The following is a 15,654-nucleotide window of genomic DNA, read 5'->3' on the forward strand; positions in this document are numbered from 1 at the left end:
AGCTGAAGAGATTATTGAAGCTATGAAACTGGTCTGAGTCCAATTTTTGCTCAATTTTCTGACAGCACTCTAAGAATTTATACACCACATGTTACTTGAAGTAATTCAGCAATCAGAAGTCAGCACAGATTACTTAAACTTATTTTAATCCATTCTTTTGTTATTTAATTTACTTTAAAGGGTCTTACAAGTAAACTTAGATCTTGTCCCTATTCGTGTGACACAAAAAAACAGATACTTTTTATGACCTTATTCGGGAAAACTTAATCCAACATAGTTTTAAAAACTAAAACTTAATAAATACCTCATTCATTCCAACTTTGGGTTTTCCAAAAAAACCTAAGGATTTGGAAAATATTGTCAAACGAAAAACGCTTGTCTTTATTCATGTGACACGAAGTGTGCAATTATATACCTATCCCTTCATTAAAAATCCTAATAGGATATTGCGAAGTCATCTAGTGAAATCTACTAATATTATAAAGAGGAAAGATTTGTATTTTGTATGTTACGAATAAACTCAAAAAGTACTGGACCGATTTTAATAATTCTTTTTTCATTAGAAAGCTACATTATCACTGAGTAACATAGGCTATATTTAGTACAAGTATTATGCATACCGTTTAATGATTAGGGCCAACTGTTTTAATGCACTCCATTAATACAAAGATTTGTTTAATCAATATTGTGTGGATATGATGGCGAAGATGATTTCCGAAAGGTTAAATTTTGTTTACTGAAACCAACAAAAGCTTAGAGCGGATGACTATATTCATTTAAGGGATGCTTTAAACCAAGACGCAAGGGTAATTGCAGCTAATATCGGACAGCATGTCATCTTGCCGTCATCATTTACTGGGTCTCCAAGGTATCTCCACGAAAAGACACAAGATGCAATGACATACGTGCGCAATTATGGAAGGCCAGATCTTTTCATAACTTTCACCTGTAATCCAGATTGGCAAGAAATAAAACAGGAACTTTTTCCCGGTCAACGGTCTTTCGACCGGCATGACATCATAGCTCGAGTGTTTCACTTAAAAATGAAGAAAATGATAAAAATATTAACAAAAGACGCGATTTTTGGGCCGGTTAAATGTTATATGCTTACTGTTGAGTGGCAAAAAAGAGGATTGCCGCATTGTCATATGTTGCTTTGGTTGAACTCAAAAGTACAACCCGATGAAATTGATAAAATAATAGTTGCCGAACTACCTAATAAAGACGAAGACCCAGTATTATTTGAGATAGTCACAAAGAATATGGTACATGGACCATGTGGACAAGAAAATTTGACTTCTCCGTGCATGAAAAATGGGATATGTACAAAAAAATATCCACGACGTTTCGTGACTGAAACCCAGACCGGTGAGGATGGGTATCCCGTTTATCGACGACGCGATATCGACAACGGAGGGCAGATTGCTGCATTGAATGTCCGAGGGCGTACGGTTAATATAGACAACAGATGGATCGTTCCATATTCCCCAATACTATGTCGATCTTTTAATGCTCATATTAATGTTGAATATTGTCATTCCGTACAAGCCATAAAATACATATGTAAATAGATTAACAAAGGATCGGATCAAGCAACTTTCAGTGTCAGAAATGCTCACGATGAAGTTGAAAATTATTTGAACGGCCGGTACATAAGTACATCTGAAGCAGTGTGGAGGATATTAGAGTTTCCTATACATGACAGACACCCTACCGTAGTACACCTAGCAGTGCACCTAGAGAATGGACAACGAGTGTACTTCTCAGCGGAAAATATGCAAAATATAGCGCAAAATCCACCAAAAACGACACTTACGGCGTTTTTTGACCTATGCCACAGTGATGGTTTTGCTAAAACACTACTCTATCACGAAGTTCCTCATTATTATACATGGGCTAACAATAAATTTTCTAGAAGGAAACGTGGCCAAGAAGTAGTTGGACATCCCGGTATAAAAAAAGATGCGGCACTGGGAAGAGTATACAGCGTTCATCCTTCCCAGTCAGAGTGTTTTTATCTCAGGATACTGCTTCATCATGTACGTGGCCCAACATCGTTCCAAGATTTAAAAACCGTTGACGGAGTTGTTAAAGAAACTTACCGAGCCACTTGCCGAGAAAGGGGTTTGCTAGAAGATGATAACCAATGGGAAACTACTTTGAGAGAAGCTTCGATTTCTCAATGTCCGTTAAGGCTGAGAGAGTTGTTTGTGGTAATATTATTATTTTCTTTTCCCTCGGAACCTCTCAAATTATGGGACACGTTTAAAGATGATTTGTGTGAAGGCATCAGACATATAGCCCAAGAACAAGGTTCCGATTATGATGTATATAACAAAGGTTTGATACAAATCGAAAACAAACTTTTAGAATTAAATGACAAAAGTTTAAGAGACTTTGGATTACCTTCTCCGAATCGCTCACAAAATGTAGTTGATGCCATACCGTGCCGTATATATGATGTTAACGAGTTGTCAGAATTTGTCAATTCAAATGTACCCAAGTTAGTGGCAGATCAAAAAATAGCGTACGATGCTATAATTGAAAGTGTGGAAAATAACAGTGGTCAACTTTTTTTTTTGGACGCGCCCGGTGGCACGGGTAAAACCTTTCTTGCCAATTTAGTATTGTCAAAAGTACGATTATCCGGAAGAAAAGCACTGGCTGTGGCATCGTCAGGAATTGCTGCAACCCTATTATATGATGGGAAAACGGCTCACTCTACGTTTAAATTACCGTTGACTGTTTCTTTAGATCAACAGTCTGTATGTTCAATCCGTAAAAATGGTCCACTGGGAAAGCTCTTACAGGACACGTCGCTGATTATTTGGGATGAGTGCACCATGAGCCATAGAGCTCATGTAGAAGCAGTGGACCGCATATTAAAAGATATAAGAAACTCATGCAATATGATGGGTGGCGTAACTTTTGTTTTCGCTGGAGACTTTCGCCAAACTCTACCAGTTGTAACAAAAGGTACACGTGCCGACGTTATTAAAGCGTGCCTTAAATCATCACCTTTGTGGCTATCAATTAAAACTCTCAATTTGCGCACGAATATGAGAGCACATTTATGCAATAACCGCGGTGGTAATTTCTCAGAAAATATACTTAAATTAGGAGACGGAAAATTTACTACTCCAATTGCAAACAGCTCCCAAGTACTTTTGGATATTGGATTGGCCCAAACTGTTCACAGTCTAGAAATTCTTATAGACAAAATCTATCCCGACATCAACAATCTTACAGTAAGAAATTTCCATTGGCTCTGTTCGAGAGCGATATTGTCACCCAGAAACGACTCAGTAAATGAGATAAACAAAATTATTATTGAAAAAGTACCAGGTGATTTTAAATGTTACAAATCTGTTGACACCGTGTGCAACATCGAAGATACAGTGCACTACCCACAGGAATTTTTAAATTCCCTCAATCCTGCTGGCTTGCCACCCCATGAACTAAAATTAAATATAGGTACGCCTGTTATGCTTTTAAGAAATTTAAGCCCTCCCAATATGTGTAATGGTACAAGACTTTTGATCAAAGAATTAAGAGATAATGTAATTGTAGCAACAATCATTACGGGTCCCGCGGCCGGTCAGCTCGCACATGTTCCACGGATCCCGATGATACCAACTGATTTGCCCATATCTTTTAAACGGTTACAGTTCCCTTTAAAAATATCCTTTGCCCTTACAATAAACAAGTCCCAGGGACAAACTTTTTCCATAGTTGGTATAGACTTAAGGAATGAGTGCTTTTCCCATGGGCAATTGTATGTGGCGCTTTTTCGAGTAGGATCTCCTGAAAATCAATACGTTTTGTTGCCACCTACAAATACTACAGCCAACGTAGTGTACGGGGAGGCTTTAAGATAAGCATACAATTTTTTTCATTGTCGTTTTAATTAGCATGCTTATAAGTATAACTTAAATATCTGTACTTATTTATGTCTACCCGTGCGAAGCCGGGACGGGCCGCTAGTAATATATAAAACTATTTCGTTCAATTACCATAGAATAGAAAAAAAAAATCTTCGGTACTCACGAAAACCGACTATACCACCGACTTTGCACATACATATCTATATAAAATCTATAGAATTATCATCGAGGTGATTATACGTGGCGGCATCTATTAGTTACGGCGACATTAGCTCGTTTTTTGACATAACCTTTTCATATAAACCCTCCGAAGCTACGGTGAATTTAAAAAAAATCCTCCACAATAAAAATAAAGGTTTTATAAAGATGTCATCACACAATACACTGCACTGCACATGTCAAATAAATCTAGAATAGGGTAAATACAAATTCGAAAGCAGGTAGGTATAAAATACGAAATTCTTACTATACGTTTTTATTGTGATTCCCACATCATTGACCTTGGGCGAGAGCACTGCTCAATGAAATTTTACTCTGTTCTGCTGTTTTGTATGATTCCTAACCTACTGTAATTTGCACCTCGTGCTGCTGCTGTTGATAACCTAGTTTGTTTTGGTTTTTAAATATTCAGGTAGGTTTAAGCTAAAACTCAAAAACACAAACTGAGAATTGAGATTGAGATCGAAAGAGCATCACGCAATAATTTGCATCCTCGTGTCATTTGATTTCATTCAAAAATCAAAACAAAATTAAGTTATACACACCTTTATCCAAATTTAAAGAGTAATTTTATTCTGTCTGAAAAATAATTTCAACTCTCTTATGTTTATGTCAGAAATGTTCACTTAATTCGTGGTTTTTCTGTGGATGGTTGTTTTTATTATTTAAAGTTGAACTAACGTGTCACTATTTTTAATTGCAAATAACATTTCACTAGTATATTATTTATAACGCACTGATGAAAGATTCAGTAAACAATTAATTATTTTTGTTTGTTATTTGAAAGATGAACTATTTTACACGACGACGAACGGACTGAAGTAGAAGACAAACTATGTGCATGTGGCGTTGACGTTGACGATTGGCGAAAAATGAAAGCACAAAGAAAAGATTCTTTTTTCACTCTCTTACTGTCGAAGCGGCGCGGTAGTGCGGCGCGGCGCACCTGCTGTTGGCATTGCGAGTTTCAATTTTGCGAGAATTGATTTGATATTGAATTCGGCAAATGCTTCTCTGTACATTTCCACGTTTTGTTTTCATTTTACATAATGGAATGTATGGATAAGGAAAAGCGAGGAGAGGCAAGTAGTATGTTGAAAATATGGTAAAATTTAAGAGAGTTTAAGAGAATTTTAAGTCCGTACAGTGGCGGCAGTACAAAGATATCCAAATACTTTTTTCCGCTGCTTTTCTACTGAGGCAAAAACATAAAATATTTTTGGTTGTCATGTAAGAAACTTTAAAAAGTAAAACATCATTTAAGATATTTGAGAACTTTAGGTGACTTTTCATAACCACGACCCATGTTCTGTAACTTTCGAATCGATAAAATTTGGCGATAAACGATGTGAATCGGAACAAAATAAGTGCTATCGCATTATCGTGTTTCTATAACTTTGACAATCGTTAATTTTATCGATTGGAACGAATGTAATCGATATCCTGGAAAAATGCGATAAAATGGGTTTCTGTATCTTCAAATATCGATAATTTTGTAGTTTCTAATGTCAGATTTTATCCCAAGCAAAAAGCCGGTGAGTTCTTGTCGTTGGTAGACGTTGTGCTGTGGTAAAAAGTGGCTGAAAAAAATTAAAATGCAAACAACCAAAAAGGTAAATAGATTAATATAGAAATATGAATTTGCTTGTTTATGGCAACATTTTATTTAGAGATGTTCGAGGGTAACGGGAGCCCAAAAGGATTTGTTGGTCAATTTTATGGCAGAAAACGTAGATTTCGCCAGAGGGCAGTTTGGAGGCGTAAACTCTCACGCAAAAGCATTGGAGATGTGGGAGTCGTTAGCCCTCCAACTGAACGCAATGGGACAAGTGGTTATTCATATGAATATCACACGAAATTCGTAAAATCGCTGGTTTAACCAAGTGACAAGTTGGGAACGCGTTGGCCGATTTGGACGATCGAAACGTCCCCGAGTTTGAAATCTGACCTCCTAACTTACTGCAATGTCCGATTTCAATTTGTAAAAAATTTTCAGCATTTTTTTCCTAAGGATGAATTTTTACTTGTGCAAGTCGCATACGTTTCATATTAATTTTCTAAGAAACAGAGAATTGATTAATTTAAATTTTATTGGTTCTTTCGTATTATAAATGGACTCAATATAAACAGAAATTAAGGACAAAGTCACGAATAACTGCAGCGCGTAAGTGCGAAGTTGAATCGGGGCTTGTTTCTTCATTTGATACGGCATCTTCTTCAAATATAAATTCCTCTACAATTCCATAATTCAATCGTATGTTGTGGAGTACGCAACATGCGTTTATTATCTGGAAAGAAAGTGTTGGATTGTACGAAAGTCCTAGCTTAAGGCATCGAAACACAGACTTCAAGACACTCTTTCGACACAGTTACGTGATTTTGAATGCAGGGTTTTAAAGCGCCTTTCACTTTCGAGGATTGCAGGAGCTCGGTAAGGGGTTATCAGCCAGGGTCGCAGCGGGTATCCGGAATAACCTTAATTGAAAAGAAAAAGCTTATTTAATAATAATAAAGTTTAAATGAGTGAGTGTTTACCTAAAAGCCAAGAATTGTGGTCTCCCGGCTCACATGCTTCATAGCGCCTTTGAAGTAAACTGTTCACTTGTGAAGCTTCCCAAATGTAAGCGTCATGTGTTGCACCTGCAAATCTTGCAAACGCTGCAAGGATTTCTCTCGTGAATCTAAATAATTCACGAAAGCGCTCTTCCGGCATTTCAAAGGGATTTGTTGAATCGCGCAAATTTCTCCTTTGTATCCGCATTTGATTTCGGCGTTCTCTCACATGCTCTAGGTGGATTCGCGCACTAAACATTTTGTAGTATTATTATTAATATTTTTTAAAAAACAGAAACGGACACTTTAAAAGATTTCAATTTTAGATTTTTGTTTTGAAAATCAAAAAATGACAGATTGAATTATCGCCTTCCAATGGAAATTCCAGTAAAAAAATCCCAGAACTAGAGTTATCGCGTTCAGTTATAGACATACAATTTTTTCCAGTGGCGATAAGTGGGGAACGAATCTTTTAATTTTTTAACGATGCGAAAAGTTATCGTCAGAGTTACAGAACATGGATGCACAGCACAAAAGAATAGTTTTAACATTGGATTTGAATACTAGGAGATATACGTTTTTTACTTGTGACGTATAGGAATTATATTGCAAGTTTTGCATTCGTGCAAAATTTCGAACTCGAGATTTCAATCAAAAATGATATTAAGATGGTAGAGACGTCGAAAAAAGGGGGTCTCGCGATTCCGTTCTGTCTGTTTTGTCTGTCTGTCCACGCTCCTACAGCCTAAACCATTGGGACGATTGAGTTGAAACTTGGAAGTTAAGGTTTTGAGCAGATTTGCGTTAGGCGTTCTTTCATTTTTCTTTCAAGATCAAAACTAACTGTGGCCCCATACATTTTTTTTGGTCAAAAAATTAAAATTTGAATTTTCTCAAAAAACCGATAGTTTTTTTTTTAATTTTCTCTAAAATTTTATTTTTTAATAGGAAGTTATTGTAATGGTTCCGATTTGTCAAATTGAAAATTTTGACATATCTCGACTTTTTAAAAAGATGTATGTGCGTGCGTGTGTACGTACGTCCGTACGTTCGCGACGTTTTTTTCGTCCTCCATAGCTCAAGAACCAGAAGAGATATCGATTTCAAATAAATTTTGTTATACAGATGAAAAAAAGCAGTTTGATAAAAAGGTGAAAATTTTGGTTAACCCTAAATATCTTACGAACCAAAAACGCTAGAGACTTGAACTAAATTTTATATAATATATTGTAACTTGATACCAAACAGGTATATTTTTTGAAAACAATCAATATAACGGTTTTTTTATAAATCAATAAAACCGAAAAAGAATTTGTCACCTCCAAAATTTTACGACTGAAATATGATTTCATCTCTAAAACAATTTTGTGCAACGAAAAATAATGTTTTTGACATCTGGTAAAATTTTGAGAAAAATCTAATTGACAGTTTTTTTTATAAAAAATAAAAATCTAAAAAAAACATTACTCAAAGTTCGTACAAATTGAATATGGATTCAAATATCTTTTCAAAAACTTGAAATTCAGTTCATTTTATCTTATGAGAAATATTGTTTTCAACATTTTGGAAAATGTGGAAAAAACCGAATTGACAGTTTTTTACAAAAAATAAAAACCTAAAAAAATGTTTAAAAGTTGGTAAAAATTGATTTTCGACTCAAATATCTTTTCAAAACTTTGAGATATTGGCTTTAATTTACTTTTATCTTTCAAAAAATCTTGTTGTCAACATTTAGTTAAAGTTTGAAAAAAATCGAATTGACAGTTTTTTTACAAACAATCAAAAACCGAAAAATTTTTTTTTAAAAAAGTTATAAAAAAATGATTTTCGACTCAAATATCTTTTAAAAACTTTGAGATAATTGCTTTTTACTAATTTTTCTTATAAGAAATATTGTTTTCAACATTAGGACAAATTTTGAAAAAATCGAATTGACAGTTTTTTTTAAAAAAAATAAAAACTTAAAAAAATGTATTAAAGTTGGTAAAAATTGATTTTCGACTCAAATATCTCTTCAAAAATTTTTAATATTTTCTTTAAATTAATTTTATCTTATAAGAAATATTGTTTTCAACATTCGACAAAATTTTCAAAAAATTCGAATTGACAGTTTTCTTATAAAAAATGAAACTCTATAAAAACCAATACTGAAACTTGGTAAAAATTTACTTTCGGCTCAAATAGCTTTTCAAAAATTAAAAATATTGGCTTCAAACTAATTTTATTTCACAGAAAATATTGTTTTTAATATTCAGTAATTTTTATATAAAAATCCAACAGTCCGTTTTTTCATAAAAAATAAAATCTACAAAAAATAGTACGCAAATTTGGTAAAAATAGATACGAGTACATATAGACAATCTTTTAAGCAAGACAAATCGACAGACGGGATGGGAAGTTATCAGTGTGGGTCGCATCCCAGCCTCTTTTTTGTTTTTTGATTTTATCAGCAACGTATAAACTGATTTAAATTATTTTTTTTAAATAAGCTCTTATATTGCTTTAACAATATACGATTATCAAAAGTGCAATTTTTTATTGTTTGGATTTTTAAAAAAATATTGAAGTCTTTTTTTTCAAAATTCCGTATCTCAAAAACTTGTCAACATTTTTGTACGAAATTCAAATGTATAGCGTATATTTTAAATCTCTAAGCAACTACATACCAAAAATATTTTTAGAACAAAATTGAAAAATTTTATCTATACAAATTAATTTAAAAAAAAACGCATTAAAGATTTTAAATAAATGGCATTTAAATTTTCGAAGACAAACTTATTCTTCAGGTAAAATTTTGAATCTTTTAAATTTTTTAAAAATTATTTTAACTATTTTTATTACATTCCTATCTTTTATCCAAAATAATGCATTTGGTACATATTTATGTATTTTTATAACTATAACTATTGTAAATACCAACTATGGCCGTGTAGCGTCACTGCATCGGATTAACGAACATGATATGTTTAATCAACAATATATTTTAAAGTGCCTATCAAGAAATAATATCTTGGTACTTTTGTATATATATGATTTTAAAATATTATTCTTTAAGAATAAAGTTGTTTAACACATATTTTACTTGCCTTTATAAAAGAATAAATACTTAGTACTAGTTAAAGAAACGTACAACCCCACAACTACTGCTTACGCATAAGAGCCTGACTGTAACCAACACATGAATAGAAATTTCTTTTACTTTAACGAAAAAAATAAACTGAACGTAATAACTCTATGTTTGCGCTGAAAAATTGTAGGAAAGAAGGAATGTGATTGGATTGTAGTAGGTACCTTCTACCTACCAATAACATTCTTTCACTATCATCATAAACATGTCTTTATCTATCTATCTGCATAAAGCTGAGCAAGCCAAGTGAACTATTCTATGTTCCTTTAAGGCACCTACCTAACTACACAACCAATAGGCGATCGCTTGAAATTTAAACATACATATTGTTCCTCTTTCTTATCTTCAGATAATTTACTTTCCATCCTGGTTCTTCTAATATGAATTTAAAATGAGGCTCACCAAAGGAAAAACAATTGTTTTTGTTAAGTACGCTTACAAGTATATTTCACTTGGGGGTTGAAATGTTCTAGGATGAGTTGTGTCTTGGGATTAATTGCGCTTTTTTTTGACAAATCAAATGAAAATTTTGACAATCCTCACCATTTTAGGGTTTCAAGAATATAAATAGATTTTTTTTTTAAATATGGCTGTGCGTGCGTGTATGTTCGTACGTTCGGGAATAATTTTTCGTCGTCTTTATCTCAAGAACCACCAGATATATCGACTTTGAATAAATTATATAACACAGATAATTATGCAGAAACGACACTCAAGAAAAATTAGTAGGTGGTTTTTTAACCATAGCATTTAAAAAAATATATTGGATTACCCCAAGCTCCGGTGAGCGGAGGCAAAGTCCTCCGTTCAGTCAGTTTCTCGTTCGTATTTAGTTCGTGACGAAGTTGCTTAAGTTTTCTCTGTGTAATTTTTTTATTTTCATCTTTGAAAAGAATATGCTGATTCAGAGGTTAGAGTAATAATATTATTTTTAATTATTACGTCCTACCGTATCATGTCTTTAAATGAAGCTTTGTATATACAATGGTCGGAAAAAGTATTTTGACAAACAAAATATCGTACATTTTTATTCAATTATTTTGTTTGACCAGTTGAAAAAATTTAAACAAAATGCATAATAATTTTAAGGCCATGAGCTTTTTAAAGAACTTTATTTAATTTAATTCAATGGTATAGTTCTGCAACTGAAAATTATTTTTCAGAAATATGTGTATTGACAAAAAATAGTATGAGGAAAAAATGAGTCTGAAAAGAAAATACAAAAATGAAGGCCTAGTTTAATAGAAAATGTAATTTACGTTGCTATTAATGACTTTCTGCAATCTGTCTGGTATAGATTTTACCAAATTTTGGAGAGATTGCGGATACATTTTCTTCCAAAGGCTTTCGACCTAAGCGGTTGTCTCTTTGCGCGTTCTTTTCAAGCATGGACTCCTTTTTCGCTTTATAAAGGCCCATACATTTTCTATTATGTTTTAGTCGGGGCTTTGAGGTGGCCAATCTAGTGTATATACACCCACTGTTTTTAAGAATTTAGTTATCATCTCGGCTTTGTGACAAGGTGCGCTTTCTTGCTGCAAAGTGAAGGACTGTCCAATCAATTTATCGCCAGAACCAAAAACGGGATTATTTTAAATATAAAAATATTGTTGTTTGTTCATCATTTCATCGGTTGCTACCAAGTCTCCGGTGCCATTGAAGCAAAAATAGCCCCAAAACATGACGGTGGGGATTTTCTTTTTTGATCCGTGGTACTCAAAGCAGCTTTCATCAGTCCACAATACTTTTCCCAAAATGATGAAGGCTTGTGTAAAAATTCTTTTGCAAACTGCATGCGTTTAAATTTATTTTTTGGGATATTTGGGGTATTGTTCTGGCTATGTACATAAGTAGCAAAGTCAGCCTCCTTCAAATGATTTCTTACAGTTTTTTCTGAAATTTCAATTTCGTACTCCTGTTTTATTTTAATTTCTGCAGATTTTAGGGGTTTTCAGCACATTTTCTTTAAACTTTATGACTATTAAACGGACCTCTTTCTTGGAAGTCTTGCGTGGTCGCCCTGAACGTGGAATATTTCGGGTGAATTTGTTTTTTGTTCGTCTTATTTATTTGGTAAAAGACGGTTTGACGAGGAACTTTATACATTTTGCTTAAATTTTCCACCGAAATACCCAAATAATACTTGGTCACCATCTCTTCCGACGTTTTACCCATTATTATAAACTAATTGTTTTTGTAAATGTCGTCGAAGTTAATAAATTTTATTAAAAAGAGACAATATAAATAGGAAATCTCAGTTTTGATAGCACGTGACACGAAAAAAACTGCAAAGATAACAATGTCAAAATACTTTTTTTAGTTAGTTATGGCTCAATCTATTCACTAAAAGCGCCCCAAAAAGAATGCATGAGAAAAATAAAATATTTCCGGATTTTACCGATGCCTAGGTGCTTTGATTTTAGGTTTGAATAGCAAAATATTCCCGTTACATTTCTCAGTTTACCATATAAAATGGTCTAGCATTACAAATAGCATTAACAAAATACTTTTATCGTCCATTGTATGTCTCTTTAAGGTCTGGAATCATTAGGATGAAATTGATTTCGTAAAGATAAGTGCTGAGTAGCCAGCTGCCCTCTTACATAAACCTTTATGCATCATAACCTATTTTGGACATCAAGCTCATACAGAGGAAGCTTGTTTTATTCTTCTATCGGACCTCCCATTCGTTCACAGATTTTGGGGAAAATGCTCTGAAAGACCTGCCAGACTATGATATCCATAATGAAGTATGGCTTTTACGTGGACGAATTCAATCTCTTAATGTTAGGTTCAAAATATATTATTTGCACCATGTGTACGTATACAAATATAATCTCGATTGTGTGGTACCAATGATACGCGAGACATAAGGGCTTCACTGCTCCAGTTCTCTTGCTCCATATTTTAATATTATATGTAAAGATATTGAACTTAATTAAGCTATTTTTTTCTTTTTGTACTTAACCTTGTAATGCATGAGTGTATAAGTAAATTTTTAATAAACAGTCATAACCAAACCAAAGAGAGTACTGCAGTTAAGTTACTGGGGGTGGGGTGTAGTTAGTTATTAGTACAAGCATAGTGCTATGAGCACAACTTGACCAGAAAAGACAAACTGGTGTATTTACACTATAACTCTTGAACATACATATAATGTTTCTATATTGTCCATACCAGTTTCTTAAGTAAGTAAGTTATGAGGAGGAATTACTCCTTAAAATGCAGTTAAAAGAGACAAGTGCCATAATAGGCGTGAATGTACGTCAAAATGCTATTCTAATGATATGAGACTCATCTCTATTACAAAAATGGGCCGTGGTCCCTATTTAAGAACAATTGCAAAAAAAGTTCTAAAATAAAAAAAAAATCAATGAAATCACTGAACAGGGAAAGTCAAAATATTCCATTTTACGTTAAAAAGTGAACTTTGAAAATTAATTTAAAATAAAAATACATGTGTCCCCACCGCAAAATTGCCATAATTATTATTTATTTTGGCTCCCTGAAATTACGCCAAAGGAAAACAATAGGAAAAAGCGCCCAAAAACAAAAAGGAAAATACGCCAAAAAGTGTGGAAATTACGCCAAACTTTTGGGAAAAGAGCCAAAATACTAAAATGGAAAAAACTTTTTGGTGTAATTTCCAAATTAGTATTGGAAATTAAGCTTTTAAAGAATGAACAGAGCTTTTTCTGGCGTAATTTCCAAAATTAATTTGGAATTAAAGCCCAAAAAGTCTATAAAAGAATCTGAACGTACGACGTAACATGGAGCGGCGCGGTGCAACTCGCGTGGCGAACGGCGAACGCGACGCGTACGCGCTGCCTCCCCCGCTGTTTATTATATCATAGGTACTTGTGCATTTGTTTTGTAGAACACATTTTCTTATAAATTTGTTTATTTCAATTTGTCAATTTTTGTATAGGTACTAAATGTAAACCTGAAGGACATCTGCCACATTTTCCCGACAACACGGACATTGGTCAACGAAGTTCTTTGCTTTTACACACAATCCATTACTTTTTACTTTCATTTTAGCACCACAATTGTTAATATAACAAATGTAAAGAACATCTTTTTTATACACACATTTTTTTTGTGTATTTGTTTTTGTTCTGTTACGTACAAAAGTTTGCTATTTTTTTGTTTACCACTTATAATTTCATAATCAAAACTTTCCATTTTGTCCATCGCTTTATCAAAATGCTCTTCTACTAACGGTAGGGAAACAACAAACTATCAATCACTACTGATCACGTAAAAAAATTTAACAAAATATGCTCTTCAAAATTCGTGAAAAACATGTAAAATACTGTTATTTGCCGTTATATAATTTTGTATACCATATGAACACATTCGACAAACATGTACTTTTTTGTTTTTGATTTGGAAGAACGAACGGTTAATTTTCTGGCTTTTTTTCCTTATTCGATTAGGAAAAAAAGCCAAAAAGTTTGTTTTGTGGCGTATTTTTCTTTAAGATTTGGAAAAAAAACTAAAAAGTTTATTTTTGGTCGTTTTTTCCTTTTTTGTTTGGAAAAAAAGTCAAAAGCAAATTTTTAGCGTTTTTTCCAAACAAAAATTGTTTGGCCTTTTTTCATGATTCTAAAAGGAAAAAACGCCAAGAAATTTTCGGAAAAAATAGCCAAAAAATCCGGAAATAACACCAAACTCTTTAGGTTCTTTTTCCTAGGAAAAAAAGCCAAAAAAATGAATGGAGAATTTTTGGCGTTTTTTCCATTTTATTTTTTTGGCGTGATTTCCTATAGCGTAATTTCAGGGAGCCTTTATTTTCGCATATTTATCAAATAAAAACCGCTTGTGAAAATATTGGCTTCGGTATGGGAAATATAAGCCGCGAACTTTAATCAATTCAGCAATACTTTTGATAAGACTAGTTTAAAAAAAGAGCCCATAATTGATTTTTTTTTAAAATTTTACTAAAAGTTAAAAGAAATACATGTTAAAATGTACATTTCAGATGTATAAGATGGCTTGGTTTCTAGTATATGAAATAATTTTTATAATTTAATAGAAAAGCCCACCACCAAATACCACCATCGAAAATCATTAAGTTTACAGTTGCTTCCTGTTTAATCTTCTTATTCTAAAATAAATTAATCTATTAAGAATTATCAAATTTCCAGGTCATTCCCAAAATTTTCCCAGTCAGAAAACTATCACCGAATTAAACTACATCCTTAATCTTTCTAAAAAATGTATTGTTACTGTCGAGGTTATACATTTTGAAATCATTAGCAGCCTGTTTTCTTATAGGAAATTTTTCGACTTTTTCACAAATATTTTTGGCTATACTTTTTCGGATTTTGTATAAATTATGCTTTTATAGCCTGCACTGTTGAATTTTTCGTTTATATAAGAGAAAAGAAAATTGTAAACTCTCTTACTTTCTTTTCTCTTCAAAAGAACTTGTGTTTTTATTTTGCAAATTTAGCATGAAGTCATCTTCAAGTGAAGAGATTGACATTTTTTCGGTTGGTTTTTCAAATTGACTGATGTAATAATTGTGGAAAATTTCACTTCACTTTGTTGGAATTTACCAGACAACAATGGTGACGGTAATTGATGAGAAATGAGACTACCTCAAGCTTATAGTTCTTATAACAAATTGATTTTCTTGTGATTTATTACGGAAATGTCATTAAAATAATTTTAATCGTAAATTTTAAGCAGTTTTTCTGAGTCCTAGTTGAGAATATGTTAAGTCTTACCAAAATAAATGTTGTAAAATAAAAGATACGCATAATCACCATCTGTCATTGTTTGAATTTAAAAATACTTTTGCCTATTTTAAGGAAATTCAACCACAACGCCTAACGTTAGGCTAACACCTACATATATATTTAA

At 32.9% G+C, this 15,654-nt stretch overlaps 1 protein-coding gene across 1 annotated transcript in view; it reads right to left on the minus strand.

The window, feature by feature from the left end:
* Nucleotides 1–4,967, minus strand: part of LOC129954057 (glutathione-specific gamma-glutamylcyclotransferase 1) — a 72,063-nt gene extending 67,096 nt beyond the window's left edge. Inside the window, exon 1 of the mRNA XM_056067705.1 lies at nucleotides 4,649–4,967. The gene's annotated coding sequence lies outside the window, so the exon portion shown is untranslated. The remainder of the gene's footprint in view (nucleotides 1–4,648) is intronic.
* Nucleotides 4,968–15,654: the final 10,687 nt, after the last annotated feature.

The sequence above is a fragment of the Eupeodes corollae genome, chromosome 1, assembly GCF_945859685.1.
Source record: "Eupeodes corollae chromosome 1, idEupCoro1.1, whole genome shotgun sequence".
Taxonomy (NCBI): domain Eukaryota; kingdom Metazoa; phylum Arthropoda; class Insecta; order Diptera; family Syrphidae; genus Eupeodes; species Eupeodes corollae.